We start from the raw sequence: 8218 nt of genomic DNA, 5'->3' as shown, positions 1-8218 counted from the left end.
GTATCCTATCCCTTTTATTATTTCTTCTATTTTATTATTAATTTTCGAAACCATAAACAAATTTAATCTGCCTAACTGAGATTTACAAGGTGACCATAGCTTGCTTCATACCAACAATCTCTGTGGGATCGACCCTTACTCAGGTAAGGTTTATTACTTGGACGACCCAGTACACTTGCTGGTTAGTTGAACGGAGTTGTGAATTCAAATAGAGCCAATTATCAAATTTCATACAAGTACAAAGACAATGGATCACAATTTCGTCCACCAAGTTTTTGGCGCCGTTGCCGGGGATTGTTCGAGTATGGACAACTGACGGTTCATCTTGTTGCTTAGATTAGGTAATTTTCTTTTCAAAAAGTTTTCAAAAATTTTTTTTAATTTTCGTTTTTTTTTTCAAAGAATATTTTCGAAAAAAAATAAAATAAAAATACAAAAAAAATTAGAAAATCATAAAAATAAAAAATATTTTGCGTTTCTTGTTTGAGTCTTGAGTCAAATTTTAAGTTTGGTGTCAATTGCATGCTTTAAAAATTTTTCTTGCATTTTTCGAAAACTCCATGCATTCATAGTGTTCTTCATGATCTTTAAGTTGTTCTTGACAAGTCTTCTTGTTTGATCTTGATGATTTCTTGTTTTGTGTTGTTTGTTGTTTTTCATATGCATTTTTCGTTTGTTAGAGTCCATGCTTTAAAGATTTCTAAGTTTGGTGTCTTGCATGTTTTCTTTGCATAAAAAATTTTTCAAAATTATGTTCTTGATATTCATCTTGATCTTCAAAGTGTTCTTGGTATTCATCTTGACATTCATAGTGTTCTTGCATGCATCTTGTGTTTTGATCCAAAATTTTCATGTTTTTGGTCATTTTTGTGTTTTTCTCTCTCATCATAAAAAAAAATTTTCAAAAATAAAAAAATATCTTTTCCTTTTTCATCTCCTAAATTTCAAAAATTTAAGTTGACTTAGTCAAAAATTTTAAAAATTAGTTGTTTCTTACAAGTCAAGTCAAATTTTCAATTTTAAAAATCTTATCTTTTCAAAACTTTTTCAAAAATTAAATCTTTTCCTTTTTTTCATTAATTTTCGAAATTTTTTTAAAATATTTTTCAAAATATTTTTCTTATCTTTTACATCATATTTTCGAAAATTAGCTAACAAGTAAATGTGATTGATTCAAAAATTTGAAGTTTGTTACTCTCTTTTTAAGAAAGGTTCAATCTTTAAATTCTAGAATCTTATCTTTTAGTTTCTTGTTAGTCAAGTAATTAATTTTAATTTTAAAAATTAAATCTTTTTCAAAACTAATTTCAATCATATCTTTTATCTTATCTATTTATCTTATCTTTTATCTTATCTTTTCAAAATTTTATCTTTTTCAAAATTTGATTTCAAAATATCTTATCTAACTTATTTTCTTATCTTTTTCAAATTTGACTTTTTGGTTGTTTCTTATCTTTTTCAAAACCGCCTAACTACCTTTCCCTCTCTAATTTTCGAAAATACCTCCCTCTTTTTCAAAAATTCTTTTTAATTAACTAATTGTTTCAAGTTTTAATTTTAATTTTAATTCATCTTTAATTTTAGAAATTACTAACTCCTTTTCAAAAATATTTTCGAAAATCCCTCTCTCATCTTCTTCTATTTATTTATTTATTTACTAACACTTCTCTTCATCTCTTATCACCTTCCCTATCCTTACTCTTTATACAGACTATTCATCCCTCTCCTTCCATTATCCCCTTTCTTCTTCTACTAATAATAAGGATCCTCTTTACTATGACATAGAGGATTTCTCTTCTTTTTCTTTTCCTCTTCTCTTTCATATGAGCAGGAACAAGGAAAAAGGCATTCTTGTTGAAGCTGATCCAGAACCTGAAAGGACTCTGAAGAGGAAACTAAGAGAAACTAAATTACAACAATTCAGAGACATAGTAGAGCTCAAGGACATCAATGGTCCTTCAAGAAGGCGCCACCCTCACTAAGGTGGACTCATTCATTGTTCTTAAATTTTTCTTCTGCTTTTCGTTTTTTTTATATGTTTATCTATACTTGTGTCTTTATTACATGTTAGTAACTATGTCTTAAAGTTATGAATAAATCCATTAATCCTTCACCCCTCTTAAATGAAAAATGTTTTAATTCAAAAGAACAAGAAGTACATGAATTTCAAATTTATCCTTGAATTTAATTTAATTATATTGATGTGGTGACAATACTTTTTGTTTTCTGAATGAATGCTTGAACAGTGCATATTTTTGATCTTGTTGTTTATGAATGTTAAAATTGTTGGCTCTTGAAAGAATGATGAACAAAGAGAAATGTTATTGATGATCTGAAAAATCATGAAATTGATTCTTGAAGCAAGAAAAAGCAGTGAAAAAGCAAAAGCTTGTGAAAAAAAAAAGTGGCAAAAAAAAAACTAATAGAAAGAAAAAGAAAAAGCAAGCAGAAAAAGCCAATAGCCCTTAAAACCAAAAGGCAAGGGTAAAAAGGATCCAAGGCTTTGAGCATCAATGGATAGGAGGGCCCAAGGAAATAAACTCCAGGCCTAAGCGGCTAAATCAAGCTGTCCCTAACCATGTGCTTGTGTCATGAAGGTCCAAGTGAAAAGCTTGAGACTGAGTGGTTAAAGTTGTGATCCAAAGCAAAAAGAGTGTGCTTAAGAGCTCTGGACACCTCTAACTGGGGACTCTAGCAAAGCTGAGTCACAATCAGAAAAGGTTCACCCAATCATGTGTCTGTGGCATTTGTGTATCCGGTGGTAATATTGGAAAACAAAATGCTTAGGGCCACGGCCAAGACTCATAAGTAGCTGTGTTCAAGAATCAACATGCTTAACTAGGAAAGTCAATAACACTATCTGAACTCTGAATTCCTAGAGACGCCAATCACTCTGAACTTCAAAGGAAAAAGTGAGATGCCAAAACTGTTCAGAAGCAAAAAGCTACAAGTCCCGCTCATCTAATTATAATTAATATTCATTGATATTTTGAAATTTATAGTATATTCTCTTCTTTTTATGCTATTTGATTTTCAGTTTCTTGGGGACAAGCAACAATTTAAGTTTGGTGTTGTGATGAGCGGATAATTTATACACTTTTTGGCATTGATTTTAGGTAGTTTTTAGTAAGTTCAAGCTACTTTTAGGGATGGTTTCATTAGTTTTTATGTTAAATTCACATTTCTGGACTTTACTATGAGTTTGTGTATTTTTCTGTGATTTCAGGTAATTTCTGGCTGAAATTGAGGGACTTGAGCAAAACTCTGAAAAAGGCTGATAAAAGGACTACTGATGCTGTTGGAATCTGACCTTCCTGCACTCGAAATGGATTTTCTGGAGCTACAGAACTCCAAATGGTGCGCTCTCAACGGCGTTGGAAAGTAGACATCCAGAGCTTTCCAGCAATATATAATAGTCCATACTTTATTCGGAAATTCATGACGTAACTTGGCGTTGAACGCCAAGTACATGCTGCTGTCTAGAGTTAAACGCCAGAAAAACGTCATGATCCAGAGTTGAACGCCCAAAACACGTCATAACTTGGAGTTCAACTCCAAGAAAAGCCTCAGCTCGTGAATAGGTCAAGCTCAGCCCAAACATACACCAGGTGGGCCCCGGAAGTGGATTTAAGCATCAATTACTTACTCATGTAAACCCTAGGAGCTAGTTTATTATAAATAGAACATTTAACTATTGTATTAGATGTCTTTTGACCACGTTTCATCTTTGGTCTCAGCTTTGTTTTATTCTTCATCTTAGGAGGCCATTGAGCACGTTTAGGGGGCTGGCCATTCGGCCATGCCTGAACCTTTTACTTATGTATTTTCAACGGTGGAGTTTCTGCACACCATAGATTAAGGGTGTGGAGCTCTGCTGTACCTTAAGTTTCAATACAATTACTATGACTTTTTATTCAATTCTATCTTATTCTTATTCCAAGATATTCATTCGCACCCAAGAACATGATGAATATGATGATTATGTGACGCTCATCATCATTCTCACCTATGAACGCGCGTGATTGACAACCACTTCCGTTCTACATGCAACCGAGCTTGAATGTGTATCTCTTAGATTCCCCAACAGAATCTTCGTGGTATAAGCTAGATAGATGGCGGCATTCATGAGGATCCGGAAAGTCTAACCTTGTCTGTGGTATTCCGAGTAGGATTCCGGTAATGAATGACTGTGACGTGCTTCAGACTTGCAAGTGCTGGGCGTTAGTGACAGACGCAAAAGAATCAAGGGATTCTATTCCAGCAGGAGCGGGAACCAACCAGTGATTAGCCATGCTGTGACAGAGCGCGTGAGCGTAGTTTTCACTGTGAGGATGGGATGTAGCCTTTGGCCAGTGTGATGCCTCCAGACGATTAGCCATGCGAGTGATAGCGCAGAGGACCATTTTCCAGAGAGGATACAAAGTAGCCATCGTCGAACGGTGAACCCCTATACATAGCTTGCTATGGAAAGGAGTAAGAAGGATTGAGTTGAAGCAATAGGAAAGTAGGCGTTCTTGAGCCATACAGTATCTCCATTCGCTTATCTGAAATTCCCACCAATGAACCTGCATAAGTATCCTATCCCTTTTATTATTTCTTCTATTTTATTATTAATTTTCGAAACCATAAACAAATTTAATCTGCCTAACTGAGATTTACAAGGTGACCATAGCTTGCTTCATACCAACAATCTCTGTGGGATCGACCCTTACTCAGGTAAGGTTTATTACTTGGACGACCCAGTACACTTGCTGGTTAGTTGAACGGAGTTGTGAATTCAAATAGAGCCAATTATCAAATTTCATACAAGTACAAAGACAATGGATCACAATTTCGTCCACCAAATGCAAAATGCACCAGGCAGTACTAAGGATGCTTCATCTGAAGAAGAAGCTTATGATCCTGAGAACCCTTCAATGGAAGAGGTGAATTACATGGGAGAACCCTATGGAAACACCTATAATTCTTCATGGAGAAATCATCCAAATTTCTCATGGAATGATCAACAGAGACCTCAACAAGGTTTCAACAACAATAATGGTGGAAGAAACAGGTTTAGTAATGGCAAGCCTTTTCCATCATCTTCTCAGCAACAGACAGAGAGTTCTAAGCAGAGCCACTCAGACTTAGCAACCATGGTCTCTGATCTAATCAAAACCACTCAAAGTTTCATGACTGAAACAAGGTCCTCCATTAGAAGCTTGGAGGCACAAGTGGGATAGCTGAGCAAGAAAATTACTAAACTTCCTCCTAGTACTCTTCCAAGCAATACATAAGAAAATCCAAAAGGAGAGTGCAAGACCATCAACATGGCCAAATTTGGAGAGGAGGAAGAGGCAGTGAACGCCACTGAGGAAGACCTCAATGGATGTCCACTGACCTCCAATGAGTTCCCTAATGAGGAATCATGGGAATCTGAGGCTCACACTGAGACCATAGAGATTCCAATGGATTTACTTCTGCCATTCATGAGCTCTGATGAGTATTCTTCCTCTGAAGAGGATGAATATGTCACTGAAGAGCAAGTTGCTAAATACCTTGGAGCAATCATGAAGCTAAATGACAAGTTATTTGGTAATGAGACTTGGGAGAACAAACCTCCTTTGCTCACCAAAGAACTGGATGATTTGTCTAGGTAGAGATTACCTCAAAAGAGACAAGATCCTGGGAAGTTTTCAATACCTTGTACCATAGGCACCATGACCTTCAAGAAGGCTCTGTGTGACTTAGGGTCAAGTGTAAACCTCATGCCTCTCTCTGTAATGGAAAAGCTAGTGATCTTTGAGGTACAAGCTGCAAGAATATCACTAGAGATGGCAGACAATTCAAGAAAACAAGCTTATGGACTTGTAGAGGATGTTTTGGTGAAGATTGAAGACCATTACATCCCTGCTGATTTCATAGTCCTAGAGACTGGGAAGTGCATGGATGAATCCATCATCCTTGGCAGACCCTTCCTAGCCACAGCAAAGGCTGTGATTGATGTTGACAGAGGAGAATTAATCATTCAAGTGAATGAAGAATCCTTTGTGTTTAAGGCTCAAGGATATCCCTCTGTCACCATGGAGAGGAAGCATGAAGAGCTTCTCTCAAAACAGAGTCAAACAGAGCCCTCACAATCAAACTCTAAGTTTGGTGTTGGGAGGCCACAACCAAATTCTAAGTTTGGTGTTAAACCCCCACATTCAAACTCTAAGTTTGGTGTTGGGAGGTTCCAACATTGCTCTGAGTATCTGTGAGGCTCCATGAGAGCCCTCTGTCAAGCTACTGACATTAAAGAAGCGCTTGTTGGGAGGCAACCCAATGTTATATTTAATTTATTTTCCTTTGTTATTTTATGTTTTCTGTAGGTTGATGATCATGAGAAGTCACAAAATCAATTGAAAAAGCAGAAACAGAATGAAAAACAAAAAGAAAAACAGCATACCCTGGAGGAGAACTTGCTGGCGTTTAAACGCCAGTGAAGTTAGCAAATGGGCGTTTAACGCCCAGTCTGGCACCATTCTGGGCGTTTAACGCCAGAAAGAGGCACCAGACTGGTGTTAAACGCCAGGAAAGGGCAAGAAGCTAGCGTTAAACGCCAGAAATGGGCACCAGCCCGGCGTTTAACGCCAGAATTGGCACAAAGAGCATATTTGATCGCCACTTGGTGCAGGGTTGAATTTTCCTTGACACCTCAGGATTTGTGGACCCCACAGGATCCCCACCTACCCCACCACTCTCTCTCTTCTTTCTTCTTTTGCTCGAGGACGAGCAAACCTTTTAAGTTTGGTGTGTTAAAAACATTGCTTTTTGTTTTTCCATAACCATTTATGGCATCTAAGGCCGGAGAAACCTCTAGAAAGAGGAAAGGGAAGGCAAAAGCTTCCACCTCCGAGTCATGGGAGATGGAGAGATTCATCTCAAGGGTGCATCAAGACCACTTCTATGAAGTTGTGGCCTTGAAGAAGGTGATCCCCGAGGTCCCTTTGAAACTCAAAAAGAGTGAATATCTGGAGATCCGACATGAGATCCGAAGAAGAGGTTGGGAAGTTCTTACCAACCCCATTCAACAAGTCAGAATCTTAATGGTTCAAGAGTTCTATGCCAATGCATGGATCACCAAGAACCATGATCAAAGTGTGAACCCGGACCCAAAGAATTGGCTTACAATGGTTCGGGAGAAATACTTAGATTTTAGTCCGAAAAATGTAAGGTTGGCATTCAACTTGCCCATGATGCAAGGAGATGAACACCCTTACACTAGAAGGGTCAACTTTGATCAAAGGTTGGACCAAGTCCTCATAGACATCTGTGAAGAGGGCGCCCAATGGAAGAGAGATTCAAGAGGGAAGCCGGTTCAATTGAGAAGGCATGACCTCAAGCCCATAGCTAGGGGATGGTTGGAGTTTATCCAACGCTCAATCATTCCCACTAGCAACCGGTCTGAAGTTACTATAGACCGGGCCATCATGATTCATAGCATCATGATTGGAGAGGAAGTAGAAGTTCATGAGGTTATAGCCCAAGAACTCTATAAGGTGGCGGACAAGTCCTCTACCTTGGCAAGGTTAGCCTTTCCTCATCTCATTTGTCACTTCTGTTATTCAGTTGGAGTGGACATAGAAGGAGACATCCTCATTGATGAGGACAAGCCCATCACTAAGAAAAGGATGGAGCAAACAAGAGATCTCACTCATCATGAAATCCCTGAGATACCTCAAGGGATGCACTTTCCTCCACAAAACTATTGGGAGCAAATCAACACCTCCCTAGAAGAATTGAGTTCCAACATGGGACAACTAAGGGTGGAGCACCAAGAACACTCCATTCTCCTCCATGAAATTAGAGAAGATCAAAGAATCATGAGAGAGGAGCAACAAAGGCAAGGAAGAAACATTGAGGAGCTCAAAGAACTCCATAAGATCTTCAAGAGGAAGAACAAGCCGCCATCACTAAGGTGGACCCGTTCTTTAATCTCCTTGATCTTTATTTTTCTGTTTTTCGAAAATTTATGCTTATGTTTATCTATATTTGTGTCTTATGATCATTAGTATCTTAGTGTCTATGCCTTAAAGTTATGAATGTCCTATGAATCCATCACTTTTCTTGAAAAAAAAATGTTCTTAATTGAAAAAGAGAAGAATTGCATGAATTTTAAATTTTATAACAGATTAATTATTTTGATGTGGTGGCAATACTTTTGTTTTCTGAATGTATGCTTGAACAGTGCATATGT

Source organism: Arachis stenosperma, chromosome 9, assembly GCF_014773155.1.
Source record: "Arachis stenosperma cultivar V10309 chromosome 9, arast.V10309.gnm1.PFL2, whole genome shotgun sequence".
Taxonomy (NCBI): Eukaryota; Viridiplantae; Streptophyta; class Magnoliopsida; order Fabales; family Fabaceae; genus Arachis; species Arachis stenosperma.
Note: the sequence above shows the minus strand (reverse complement) of the source record.